This window comes from Salmo salar, chromosome 19, assembly GCF_965601325.2.
Source record: "Salmo salar chromosome 19, fSalSal1, whole genome shotgun sequence".
In the NCBI taxonomy this organism is placed as follows: domain Eukaryota; kingdom Metazoa; phylum Chordata; class Actinopteri; order Salmoniformes; family Salmonidae; genus Salmo; species Salmo salar.
In genome coordinates this window covers 30,877,923-30,892,332 of record NC_138309.1, presented here as the reverse complement: position 1 = coordinate 30,892,332, position 14,410 = coordinate 30,877,923, and the positions used below count along the sequence as shown (strand labels likewise).

Sequence of the window (14,410 nt, the reverse complement as noted above, 5' to 3'; positions counted from 1 at the left end):
TTGTGCTCTAGTAGTGCTCAGTTGGTGACGTCACCCGCTCTGAGACAAAGTAGTTGTTGCAGCTTTTGTAGTTGTCGCGGCTTTTGTGGAGTGACAGATAACGATGCTTTTGTGGGTGACAGTTGTCAATGTGTTCAAAGGCTCCCTGGTTCAAGCTCAGGTTGGCAAGGAGAGGGATGGAAGCAACACTTTCACTAGGTTCCTGACCCGTTACACATTCAGTATTTTATATTCAAGGCAAGGTGTTCTGATTTGGAGGCTTATATCTCTGTTGTGTCCGAATCTGGCTGTATCCAGATGGAGGATTTCACTGTTGTTTCCTTGTTTCCTCACCTATACAACAAGCTCTAGCCACATCTAAGCCTAGAATCTTCCACAGCTCAGAGACACTGGTACAGTCAGCATTAGAAATGGGTGTCTATGACACATCACTCCTGTCTTTATTAATTCCTGCATGTGGCATTTTCCCACCCCTTTTTATATTTTCCCTCTAGTCTCCTTGGAGACCGTTACGATGGCACAGTGGCGGAGCTGTCATTCTTGGGCCTAATCAGAGGTGTCATAGGACGCTGTGACGTCACCTGCCCACCTCACCCACTCACCACAGCTTCCTACCTGTCTGTCTGATAAAGCTGCAGACAATCCAAGGCAAGCAGTCTAGGATTTAATAAGCAAATTTCATTTAAAATGTTCTGTGTGGTGGGTCATTCTATGACGCCGTTAACCACCAAGAAAAACACTTAAAAGTGTCAGATAATGACACAGTTTTGTTTTAATTGAAGTGTTTTATTGTTAATAAAACATATCTAAGACATTTTATATTGCAAACCATTTAAAAAAAATAATAATAATAATTAAAAAAAAAAAAAAAAAAAAATATATATATATATATATATATACACACACACACATACAGTATATTGTAGAACACGGTCAGTACCATGAAATTGGCTTGAGCCGTGGTTTAGTGACATATATTTTGAGTAAAAAAAGAGAAATGAAAGAAAATATACTAAATATAAACAAATATTTATAGGACATAGATCAGCTGTCTTTCAATTCCATTTCACTGGTATTACCACACAATTTTCGAGGTGCAACATCGAAATACTTCCAGGAACGCTTGCGAAACAGACGAGGACGGGGTTTGGGGTATGAGAAGTCAATGAGAGAAGTGAAAAGTTCTTCCTTAGTTGTTATATTTCTCAAAATCGAAAGGCACAGTCTAGATTCGAGCCAGTGTCTTAAGTAGTTGAACATGTTATTACTCCAACCTTGTGAAAGTGACAAACTGACATTTTCATTTTCTTCCAAAACAACTTCATATCAAAGGAGTGCCTTTGATTTGATGGACTGCACATGCTCAGTTCGGCGTGAGATGACATTAGACCCGATGACGTATTTCTACGCATGAGCTTAGCTAGTCAACCTTCGTCATGACATCGCCTACAGGTGTGATAAGGGATTTTTATTGGAGAAGCAGTTTTCATCTATCTTCAGTGATGGAAAAAGTACTCAATTGTCATACTTGAGTAAAAGTAAAGATACCTTTTAATAGAAAATGACTCAAGTGAAAGTCAACCAGTAAAATTCTATTTGAGTAAAAGTCTCAAAGTATTTGGCTTTAAATATACTTAAGTATCAAAAGTAAATGTAATTGCTGAAATATATTTAAGTATCAAAAGTAAAAGTAAAAATCATTTTAAATTCCTTATATTAAACAAACCAGACTGCACAATTTTCTGCACAAAGCATTTGTGTTTAGTGAGTCCGCCAGATCAGAGGCAGTAGGGATAAGCAGGGATGTTTCTCTAGATAAGTGCATTAATTGGACCATTTACCTGTCCTGCTAAGCATTCAAAATGTAACAAGTATTTTCGGGTGGCAGGGAAAATGTATTGAGTAAAAAGTACATTATTTTCTTTAGAAATGTGGTGGAGTAAAAGTAAAAGTTGTCAAATAATAATAGTAAAGTACAGATACCCCAACAAAATACTTAAGCAGTACTTTAAAGTATTTTTTACTTATGTACTTTACACCACTGCCTATCTTCATGCTGTCTTTGGACAAGTATTGTGTTTGTAACGCAAAATGGAGAAGAGCCTTTCTCTCGTCAGAGATCGCATTTGTTTTTTGAGATGGCAAAATGTGACCTTTTCATTCAAGACAGGCTAAATATATTGTTTCAGGTGATAATAAAACATGTTTTGTTTAGTTTCTTCACTTTTTTCTCTAACTATAAAGCAAGTCAATCTAGCTTGCACTACAGAGCAGCTAGCTAGCTAAAAGCAAGGCTAGGTTGAAGATACAACTAGCTAGCTACCTCCACCTAATAATTATCATCAAAAACAAACCTAATTACCATCACAATACATTTAAACAGGAGGCAACAGTCATATAATATTATTGGCTTAACAGCCAATGTGCATTTGGAATGGGTAATTGGGTAGTTGTTTAATATCCCATAAAGCCATCACCGAAAACTACATATTTTCATATTTTTCTGTGGTTTGGTAACTTCCTGTTCTTTGACAGACTCTGGCTGGGCTGAAGAAGACACAAAGTTTGGAAAATTGTAAAGTATGCGGTGTCCGTCTCACAACGGAGCCTTCAAGGGGCGCGTTGTGATTCCAGTCCATTGTGGATGTCCCCATTTTGAAATACATGACTTTCGGCGCAACGTTACACCTCAATCAGACCAACAGCGTCATTGCATCAATGCTGGTTAATAAATTATGCAGTCAAACTTTTTTATTATGTAGTCCAACATTTTTAGTGGATATGTGTCCAACAAAGTTCAACATTCACCTTTTGCTACTATTTCTGTCAAGTCTACACATACAGTTTGCATACATTGGATATGTCCAACAATATGCACCACACAGAACACACTGCAACAGCCTCTGCAACTCAATGCTGCAAGGTAAACGCAGCATTCCAATGGAAATTAATGTACTTCTGGTATACCAAAACACCATGATGCTGTCGGTCTGATCAAGGTGTAAAAGGTGATGTGACATATCCTGAGGTAAAGCTTTTTATACAAACAATACAACTAGGCAATAGTGCCACCAGGTGGTGATAGAGAATGTAAGGTATAACCTACATTTAAAGATCTTGAGATATGATGGGTTGTGCATTTGAATAGTTTATACAAATAGGTTTATGAATATGTTTAACATGCTTTCTCACTGTCTAGTATTGTAGCTTTGCTTTCTGGCTCCATGGTTTAGGCCTATTTTACTTGCTCAGTGTAGTTCAGCAGTCTCTGTCGATTACAGCTCTTTGGCCTTGGAATCTTTTGGAAGCATTGTAGACAACACTACAACATAGGAAATATTTATTCAAAGCAGACTTGTGGATTGTCTTGATGAAGTAGATTATATATATTTTTTATTTGATGAGAACAGTACCTGAAGGAATTTTCCATGAAAAAAATATAAATAACTTTTTTTTCTGCAAACATATGGCCCCACATCTCCATGCATAGGTAATGGAAGATGATAACTGTCTGTGGTGAGTCACATGCAGAGTGGTTTGATGTGTCAGCCAAAGACCCTATTTTCTCCACTGACTGCTCTGTTATTTATAGGGATGCACCGGTATCACATTTTTGGCGATACCGATATCCAATATTTTCCTTTCCAAAAAACCCGATACCGATATTTAAAGCTTTTAAAGCATTCTACTACAGTTAAATAGTTGAAACACACACACCCTGATCAAAAATGTATTTTGTTGGCATTTACATATGTCCCCATTACAGGTAAAACATAATTGAAACCTATTTCTTTCACTTACTTGCTGTGCTGTTTGGTTGTTAATTTGTTCAGTCGTTTCATTCTCAAACAGGATTTCATCATACATGTCAAGCAGTGAACTTCCAGCTCTGTCCGTGGCCTCTTCTGTCATGGGTCCTCTTCCACGGTGCGCACTGATCACTGTGTCCATTTCCATCTGTGTCTGTAACATTTCACGTAAACCCTGTTTCTTGTTTGCATTGAAGTATCTTGGCTTTAATGGATTTCACCGTTGAGTTGTCTCGCTGAAATGTTCTTACTCTTTCAAATGACTGCTCGACTTGAACTTGTTTAGTTGTTTGAAGTGTGTGCTTAGTTTTTTGTCTGCTTTTGTTCCAAATAGTCGTTGAACGTCCGGGGTTTGATGCACTTTCAAATGAGTAATTAGGTTAGTGGTAATGAAAGATTTCACTTTCTCCCCTCCTCTGGAAATAATAGCAGCAGCGCTGTATTTTTGGTGGCGTCATTACGTCATCTACCTACGTCATATAGGTATGCACGTCAGCTTTGACATCGGTTTTGGAAATTGCCGTTAAACTTTACATAGAGCCGATGTTGGTATTTTTAGCTAATATCGTCCGATTCCGATATGCTTACCGATTTATATCGTGCATCCCTAATTATTTATGTTTCTGAAGGGTTGACATGCTTTTTACCTCGGCAACCTCCGTTCCCCTGAGCATCACTCCAGCTGCTCTCTCGGTCTCTCTGTCTCTCTCTGTCTCTCTCTGTCTGTGTCTCAGTGTCTCCGTCTGTCTTTGTGTGTCTCTGTCTCTCTCTGTGTGTCTCTGTCTCTCTCTGTGTCTCACTGTCTCTCTGTCTCTCTCTCTCTCTGTCTCTCTCTGTCTGTCTCTGTTTGTCTCTGTGTATCTGTTTCTGTGTCTCTCTGATTCTCTCTGATTCTCTCTGACTCTCTGTGATTCTCTCTGACTCTCTGTGATTCTCTCTGACTCTCTCTGACTCTCTGTGATTCTCTCTGACTCTCTGTGATTCTCTCTGACTCTCTCTGACTCTCTCTGACTCTCTCTGACTCTCTCTGACTCTCTCTGACTCTCTCTGACTCTCTCTGACTCTCTCTGCTTTATTGGCATGGGAAACATATGTTAACATTGCCAAAGCAAGTGAAGTAGTTAATAAACAAAAGTGAAATAAACAATACAAATTAACAGGAAACATTACACTAACAGAAGTTCTAAAAGAATAAAGACATTTCAAATGTCATATTATGTATATATACATTGTTGTAACGATGTGAAAGTACAAAAGGGAAAATAAATAAACATAAATATGGGTTGTGTTTACAGTGGTGTTTGTTCCTCACTGGTTGCCCTTTTCTTGAGGCAACAGGTCACAAATCTTGCTGCTGTGATGGCACACTGTGGTATTTCACCCAGTAGATATGGGAGTTTATCAAAATTGGGTTTGTTTTCGAATTCTTTGTGGATCTGTGTAATCTGAGGGAAATATGTGTCTCTAATATTGTCATACATTTGGCAGGAGGTTAGGAAGTACAGCTTACTTTCCACCTCATTTTGTGGGCAGTGTGCACATAGGCAGACCTGGCTCTCAAGTGAAGACAGGCTATGGCGGCCTTTCTCAATAGCAAGGCTATGCTCACTGAGTCTGTACATAGTCAAAGCTTTCCTTAAGTTTGGGTCAGACACAGTGGTCAGGTATTTTGCCACTGTGTACTCTCTGTTTAGGGCCAAGTAGCATTCTAGTTTGCTCCGTTTTTTTTGTTAAGTACTTTACACATTGGAAATAATTATCTTTTTGTTTTCTCATAATTTGGTTGGGTCTAATTGTGTGTTGCTGTCCTGGGGCTCTGTGGGGTCTGTTTGTGTTTGTGAACTGAGCCCCAGGACCAGCTTGCTTAGGAGGCTCTTCTCCAGGTTCATCTCTCTGTAGGTGATGGCTTTGTTATGGAAGGTTTGGGAATCGCTTCCTTTTAGGTGGTTGTAAAATGTAATTGTTCTTTTCTGGATTTTGATAATTAGCGGGTATCGGCCTAACTCTGCTCTGCATGCATTATTTGGTGTTTTACGTTGTACACGGAGGATATTTTTGCAGATTTCTGCATGCAGAGTCTCAATTTAGTGTTGTAAATTCTTGGTTGGTGAGTGGACCCCAGAACTCACAACCATAAAGGGCAATGGGTTCTATAGCTGATTCAAGTATTTTTTTGCCAGATTCTAATTGGTATGTCGGATTTGATGTTCCTTTTGATGGCATAGGAGGCCCTTCTTGCCTTGTCTCTCAGCTTGTTCACAGCTTTGTGGAAGTTACCTCGGCCCAGGTCTGGCAGAATCTGTGCAGAAGATCTAGGTGCTGCTGTAGGCCCTCCTTAGTTAGGGACAGAAGCACTAGATCATCAGCAAACAGTAGACATTTGACTTCAGATTCTAGTAGGGTGAGGCCGGGTGCTGCAGTCAGTTCTAGTGCCCTCGCCAAATGTGTTTTTTGCTCATTTTAACCGCACACTTGTTGTTTGTGTACATGGATTTTAGAATGTTGTATGTTTTTTCCCCAACACGACTTTCCATCAATTTGTATAGCAGACTCTCATGCCAAATTGACAAAAGACAACTCATGCCAAATCAGACTCTCATGCCAAATTGAGTCAAAGCCTTTTTTGAAATCAACAAAGACTTTGCCTTTGTTTTGGTTTGTTTGTTTGTTAATTTATTTTTTTATTTTTTTTATTTCACCTTTATTTAACCAGGTAGGCAAGTTGAGAACAAGTTCTCATTTACAATTGCGACCTGGCCAAGATAAAGCAAAGCAGTTCGACAACATACAAAAACTATAATTAGGGTGTGCAGGGTGAATACGTGGTCTGTTGTACAGTAATTTGGGAAAAGCCAATTTGACATTTGCTTAGTACATTGTTTTCATTGAGGAAATGTACGATTCTGCTGCTAATGAAAATGCAGAGGATTTTCCCAATGTTGCTGTTGACGCATATCCCACGGTAGTTATTGGGGTCACTTTTGTGGATTGGAGTGATCAGTCCTTGGGGTGATCAGTCCTTGGTTCCAAATATTGGGGAATATGCTAAAGCTAATGATGATGTTGAAGAGTTTAATTATAGCCAATTGGAATTTGTTGTCTGTATATTTCATCATTTCATTGAGGATACCATCAACACCATATGCCTTTTTGGGTTGGAGGGTTTGTATTTTGTCCTGTAGTTCGTTCAATGTAATTGGAGAATCCAGTGGGTTCTGGTGGTCTTTAATAGTTGGTTCTAAGATTTGTATTTGATCATGTATATGTTTTTGCTGTTTGTTCTTTGTTATAGGGCCAAAAAGATTGGAGAACTGGTTTACCCATACATCTCCGTTTTGGATAGATACCTCTTCATGTTGTTGTTTGTTTAGTGTTTTCCAATTTTCCCAGAAGTGGTTAGAGTCGATGGATTCTTCAATTATATTGAGCTGATTTCTGACGTGCTGTTCCTTCTTTTTCCGTAGTGTATTTCTGTATTGTTTTAGTGATTCACCATAGTGAAGGTGTAGGCTCAGGTTTTCTGGGTCTCTATGTTTTGGGTTGGATAGGTTTCTCAATTTCTTTCTTAGTTGTTTTGCATTCTCCATCAAACCATTTGTCATTGTTGTTAACTTTCTTCGGTTTTCTGTTAGATATTTTTTATTTGATAGGGAAGCTGAGAGGTCAAATATACTGTTTAGGTTTTCTATTGCCAAGTTTACACCTTCACTATTACAGTGAAACATTTTGTCCAGGAAAATGTCTAAAAGGGATTGAATTTGTTGTTGCCTAATTGTTTTTTGGTAGATTTCCACACTATCCTTCTATCTATAGTGTTTCTTAATATTATTCAGTTATTTTGGCTTTTATGCCTCATGATTGAGTATAGCTCTGTTCAAGTAGAGTGTGATTTTGCTGTGTCTTTCTCTCTGTCTCTGCGTCTTTCTCTCTGTCTCTGCGTCTTTCTCTCTCTCTCTGCGTCTTTCTCTCTCTCTCTGCGTCTTTCTCTCTCTCTCCAATTTCTTTGAAGTCCAGGTTTCTGCTCTTTAGTCCAAAGGCAGATGACCTCTCTCTCTTTCTCTCTCTCGGCCTCTGTGTCTTTCTGTCTCTGTGTCTTTCTGTCTCTGTGTCTTTCTGTCTCTGTGTCTTTCTGTCTCTGTGTCTTTCTGTCTCTGTGTCTTTCTGTCTCTGTGTCTTTCTGTCTCTGTGTCCGTCTCTGTGCTCGTCTCTTTGTGTGTCTCTGTGTGTGTCTCTGTGTCTCAGTGTCTTTCTCTCTCTGCATCTCTGCATCTTTCTCTCTGTCTCTGCGTCTTTCTCTCTGTCTCTGCGTCTTTCTCTCTGTCTCTGCGTCTTTCTCTCTCTCTCTGCGTCTTTCTCTCTCTCTCTGTGTCTTTCTCTCTCTCTCTGCGTCTTTCTCTCTCTCTCTGCGTCTTTCTCTCTCTCTCTGTGTCTTTCTCTCTCTCTCTGTGTCTTTCTCTCTCTCTCTCTGCGTCTTTCTCTCTCTCTCTCTCTCTCTCTCTCTCTCTCTCTGTGTGTCTCTCTGTCTCTGTATCTATGTCTGTGTCTCTGTCTGTCTGTCTGTCTGTCTGTCTGTCTGTCTGTCTGTCTGTCTGTCTGTCTGTCTGTCTGTCTGTCTGTCTGTCTGTCTGTCTGTCTGTCTGTCTGTCTGTCTGTCTGTCTGTCTGTCTGTCTGTCTGTCTGTCTGTCTGTCTGTCTGTCTCTCTGTATCTATGTCTGTGTCTGTGTCTCTCTGTATCTATGTCTCTGTCTCTCTATCTCTGTCTGTCTGTGTCTCTCTGTCTCTCTCTCTGTCTCTGTCTCTCTCTCTGTCTATCTCTTCTGTTGATCTAGCATACATCTGTCTGTTTTGTAGGGCAGGCCATATAAATTACAATATCACTGTTAAAGTGCCACTGCCCAAATGAATGTTGCGTTCTTCCAGTAGCTCAACATGGCACAAGGTGGCGCCCTAATCCAATTATTTGAACACTAGCCCCCATTAACCCTTGATGCAGTACATGGCACGATGTCTGCTAATCTGAGGAGTTACTGCAGTGTTATCGAGCTGAGGAAACGTCCCTATTTTAGAGGATGGGCTGCAGCATGCATGACCAGATGTCCAACATTCTGTGTGTTCCAACGGTTTGAGACACAACTCAGTTGGTAGAGCATGGTGCTAGTAACACCCGGCTTGTGGGTTCAATTCCTGCTGTGGCCACCCAAACGATAATATATGGATGCACTACTGTAAATTGCTTTGGATAAAAGTGTCTGCTAACTGGCATATAATACATTTTTTATCCAACAGGTTATGCTAATGAATCCAAAGTGGTTTTAGTAGAATGTTATCCACATTATGCATGTAAATTCTATGGTAACGTTTCAATGTCAGGGTTGATGCATGTGTTATTATGATTTTAGAACGTTTTAATTCGAGATTTGGCTTAATCCAGGGCGAAATTAAACTGTATACCCAAAATATGTGGGAAGTGAAGACAGCTGTCAAAGCACATTGATTGAGCTATTTATTTCTCTGAGTTTGTTGTGGTACCTAAAGGATTTGTAGCTGAAGCTGGCATGTGTAATACCTCGAGCATGGCTCAGAGTTTGGGAGTGGTCGCTCTTCCTCCTCAAGGTCTTCTATGTACTTCTGTTCATCACCTCCAGAGGGCGCTCAAAGCATTCTAAATCGAGATACCAGTACTCTGTACCGATAAGTCATCTCCCCAAACCTCAGCAAGCTCCACTGTGCCCCACCCATAATCTTGTGAGGGTTCAAAAAACAAAAAAAACATACTGAATCTATGTTACTTACATGTGCAGTGTATCGCATGTACTTTTCATATAAAATGTCATACACAGTCTCTAAGAGATGCTGATATACAGGCCTATATTCTGCTGCCTATAAAGTGTGCTACAGTATGCTGTGTTGCGTCCATGACTCAGACACAGTCAAAAGGTCATTTGTGTAATGATGGTTTGGGGCCTGCGACATGTGACCTATGATATGCAGCCTGTGCCCCCCCTTCACACCCACCCACCCCTCACTAACTACCACCCCACAGGGTATGGGCTGTAGGGAAGTTCTGCTCTCTGCCCCATTACACCCTATGTTATAGCTGTCTGCGTGGCGAGGTCATAGAAAGAGAAATTGGTGTGCTCAGCTCAAGTGTTTGTAATAACAAAAAGTATTTGGGTGTCGGGGTTCAAAAGGCGTATACTTGAACGAAGGAAAAACCAATGACTCACATCAACACCATCATCCCGGAAACCCTAGACCCACTCCCAATTCACATACCGCCCCAACAGATCCACAGATGACGCAGTCTCAATTGCACTCCACACTGCCCTTTCCCACCTGGACAAAAGGAACACATATGTGAGAATGCTGTTCATTGACTACAGCTCAGCGTTCAACACCATAGTGCCCTCAAAGCTCATCACTAAGCTAAGGACCCTGGGACTAAACACCTCCCTCTGCATCTGGATCCTGGACTTCCTGACGGGCCGCTCCTAGGTGGTAAGGGTAGGTAACAACACATCTACCACGCTGATCCTCAACATGGGGGCCCCTCAGGGGTGTCTACTTAGTCCCCTCCTGTACTCCCTGTTCACCCACGACTGTGTATTGCCAAGCACGACTCCAACACCATCATTAAGTTTACTGACAACACAACAGTGATAGGCCTGATCACCGACAACGGCGAGACAGCCTATAGGGAGGAGGTCAGAGACAACCACTCCCTCAATGTGAGCAAGTCAAAGGAGATGATTGTGGAATATACAGGGCTGTAGTGGAGCGAGTTGAGAGCCCCCCCCCCCCCTTGTTTTTACACTGCTGCTACTCGCTGTTCATTATCTACTTTACCCCTACCTGCATAGTCACTTTACCCCTACCTAAATGTACAAATTACCTTGACTAACCTGTACCCCCGCACATTGACTCAGTACTTGTACCCCCTGTACATAGCCTCGTTATTTTATTGTGTTACTTTTTATTTGATTTTTTACTTTTGTTTATTTTGTAAATATTTTCTTAACTCTATTTATTGAACTGCATTGTTGGTTAAGGGCCTGTAAGTAAGCATTTCACCTGTTGTATTCGGCGCAGTGACAAATAACATTTGATTAGATTTTGAATTGATGTATTTGTTTAGCAGCAGAGGTCAGAATAAACTGGCAGCCCTTTGTCAGAGTTTGGGGAACAATAGACATTCACCCATATTTATAGAGTACGCCACATTGCAGTACTGCTTTGTTTTTTCACAGTTATTATTTACATATATTATTTACATACGCTATTTACATAGATGTTCTACTGTTTTCCACAAGAGCTTCAAAATGCAAAGAAATGCGCGACTGTTTGTTTACAGGCAGCAAACTAACACACGTTCTTCATTCAGGCCTCTAGGGCTCTCTGTAAGGAAGGCATGGCTATATTATGCCTCTGTAACAGCAGCGTTTCTCTATCTCCTCCTCTCCTCTCTTATTAAGTGGCAGTACAACCACTAAGCCCTGGAACCTCAGCTGGCTCACATCATGTCCCCGTATTAAAGTGTCTGGCTACAGGGGACTTCTCATCACCAGTACTGATGTTGCTCTTGTGGAAAAAAAAGAAACGTGAAGAATATTTCAGTCGGCGCGTGTTTTTTCTTTCTTCGTGCACGGAGAGGTCACCAGGTCTTATCCACAGCACTGCAGTGATCCTCAGGTTGCTTTGTCTTTATGGACTATAAATGAATCCCCAAATCCAGAACAAATTCAAGAAAACGTACAGTATTATATAGAGCCCTTATTGCATGGAACTTCCTTCCATCTCATATTGCTCAAATAAACAGCAAACCTGGTTTCAAAAAACAGATGAAGCAACACCTCGCGGCACAATGCCTCTCCCCTATTTGAAATCAAATCAAATTTTGACCTAGACAGTTTGTGTGTATGCATGCATGTATGCATGTATGTAGGCTATAGGGGCCTTTTAAAAAATGTATGTAGTTCTGTCCTTGAGCTGTTCTTGTCTATTGATGTTCTGTATTATGTCATTCTGTATTATGTTTCATGTTTTGTGTGAATCCCAGGAAGAGTAGCTGCTGCTTTTGCAACAGCTAATGGAGATCCTAATAAAATACCAAATACTGCCTCAACTACTCAGAGAGAGTTAGAGGGGCAATCTGGGATTGGTACATTCATTTTTTTAAACTTTTGAATTAATGATATAGGTATAGCCATTGCTTCTTGAAGAATAGTGTGTGTGTTCCCAACAATCTTTACTATAGTTGTGACAACCAGAAGTCCTCACAACAATGGTCTACCAAGGGAAATTCAGAGAAGTGAGGATATTTGGCCAGTCCTCACTTCTAAAAAGGCTATTTTAGGCTTAGGGGTTAGGTTTAGGGTTAGATTATGGGTTAGGAGTTAAAGTTAGGGCTAAGGTTACGGTAAAAAGTCCTCACAAGTATTGTAATACAAAGTTGTGTGTGCGTGTGTATGTGAGTGCGCATATGTTTGTGTGTGTGTAGCCGACTGTAGATGTTTCCATGGTTTCTGGCTTTGATCAGGTACAGTCAATAGAGTAGGGCTTAGCTGAATCTCCTGGTTTCGTCCCCCAGTTCTCTCTCTGTGATTTCTGCTGCTTTGGTTGGTCGCTTTGGATTTCAAAGGTTTATTTTTTATCTTCAAATATGCAGCTTTAAGGATGAATTGTAGTTTGCCTCAATAATCTGATGAGTGTTGAAATGTTAAAGTAGTAGGCTACGTTGATGCAAAACGGGAGATAAAACGTGTGCATCGACTGCAGTTATGCTCATCATGGGGAGGTGCTGCGTGCCAGCCCCATTTTGGGAAGTGCTCCCCCATTTTCTGCCTGTCATATCGGGCCAGTGTCAGAGAGCAGCGAGCTCCGGTGGGTCTGGTCCTGGCCGACTGGGCTAATGCGATGTGGCTTGTCACCCAGAGAATCTAGGTCAAGTTTAAAGCTGCCTCCCTCTTTGCTCTGCTTCCGCCACTGCAGTACCCCCCCCCCCAAATACACCCCCACATATCATAGCCACATATTGTAGACACACAGTATACATCCTACATCCTTATCTAAATACCATTTTTTTTTGCATTTCCATCGAATATACAGTGCATTCGGAAAGTATTCAGACCCTTTGACTTTTTCAACACTTTGTTACGTTACAGCCTTATTCTAAAATGGATTAAATATTTTTATTCTTATCAATCTACACACAATACCCCATAATGACAAAGCGAAAACAGGTTATAAATTTTTTTCTTCACATTTAGTAAAAATAAAAAACAAAAATACCTTATTTACATAAGTATTCAGACCCATTGCTATGAGACTCTAAATTGAGCTTAGGTGCATCCTGTTTCCATTATTCATCCTTGACATGTTTATACAACTTGGTTTGAATCCACCTGTGGTAAATTCAATTGATTGGACATGATTTGGAAAGGCACACACATGGCCAAACTGAGCAATCGGGGGAGAAGGTCCTTGGTCAGGGAAGTGACCAAGAACCCAATGGTCACTCTGACAGAGCTCCAGAGTTCCTCTGTGGAGATGGGAAAACCTTCCAGAAGGGCAACCATCTCTGCAGCACTCCACCAATCAGGCCTTTGTGATAGTGGCCAGACTGAAGCCACTCCTCAGTAAAAGGCACATGAAAGCCAGCTTGGAGTTTGCCAAAAGTCACCTAAAGACTCTCAGACCATGAGAAACCAGATTATCTCTCTGGTCTGATGAAATCAAGATTGAAATCTTTTGCCTAAATGCCAAGTGTCACGTCGGAGGAAACCTGGCACCATCCCTACGGTGAAGCATGGTGGTGGCAGCATCATGCTGTGGGGATGTTTTTCAGCGGCAGGGACTGGGAGACTAGTCAGGATCGAGGGAAAGATGAACAGAGCAAAGTACAGAGAGATCCTTGATGAAAACCCGCTTCAGAGCGATCAGGACCTCAGACTGGAGTGAAGGTTTAACTTCCAACAGGACAACGACCCTAAGCACACAGCCAAGACAATGCAGGAGGGCTTCGGGACAAGTCTCTGAATGTCCTTGAGTGGCCCAGCCAGAGGCCGGACTTGAACCTGAGAGACCATCTCTGGAGAGACCTGAAAATACAGTGAGGGGGAAAAAAGTATTTGATCCCCTGCTGATTTTGTACGTTTGCCCACTGACAAAGAAATGATCAGTTTATAATTTTAATAGTAGGTTTATTTGAACAGTGAAAGACAGAATAACAGCAAAAAAATCCAGAAAAACGCATGTCAAAAATGTTATAAATTGATTTGCATTTTAATGAGGGAAATAAGTATTTGACCCCTCTGCAAAACATGACTTAGTACTTGGTGGCAAAACCCTTGTTGGCAATCACAGAGGTCAGACGTTTCTTGTAGTTGGCCACCAGGTTTGCACACATCTCAGGAGGGATTTTGTCCCACTCCTCTTTGCAGATCTTCTCTAAGTCATTAAGGTTTCGAGGCTGACGTTTGGCAACTCGAACCTTCAGCTCCCTTCACAGATTTTCTATGGGATTAAGGTCTGGAGACTGGCTAGGCCACTCCAGGACCTTAATGTTCTTCTTCTTGAGCCACTCCTTTGCTGCCTTGGCCGT

The 14,410-nt window shown here is 41.0% G+C and overlaps 1 protein-coding gene across 2 annotated transcripts in view; it reads left to right on the top strand.

Annotated features, from left to right (window-relative positions):
• Window positions 1-14,410, top strand: part of LOC106578680 (CYFIP-related Rac1 interactor B) — a 68,004-nt gene that overhangs the window by 20,029 nt on the left and 33,565 nt on the right. The gene's annotated exons all lie outside the window — the stretch shown is intronic.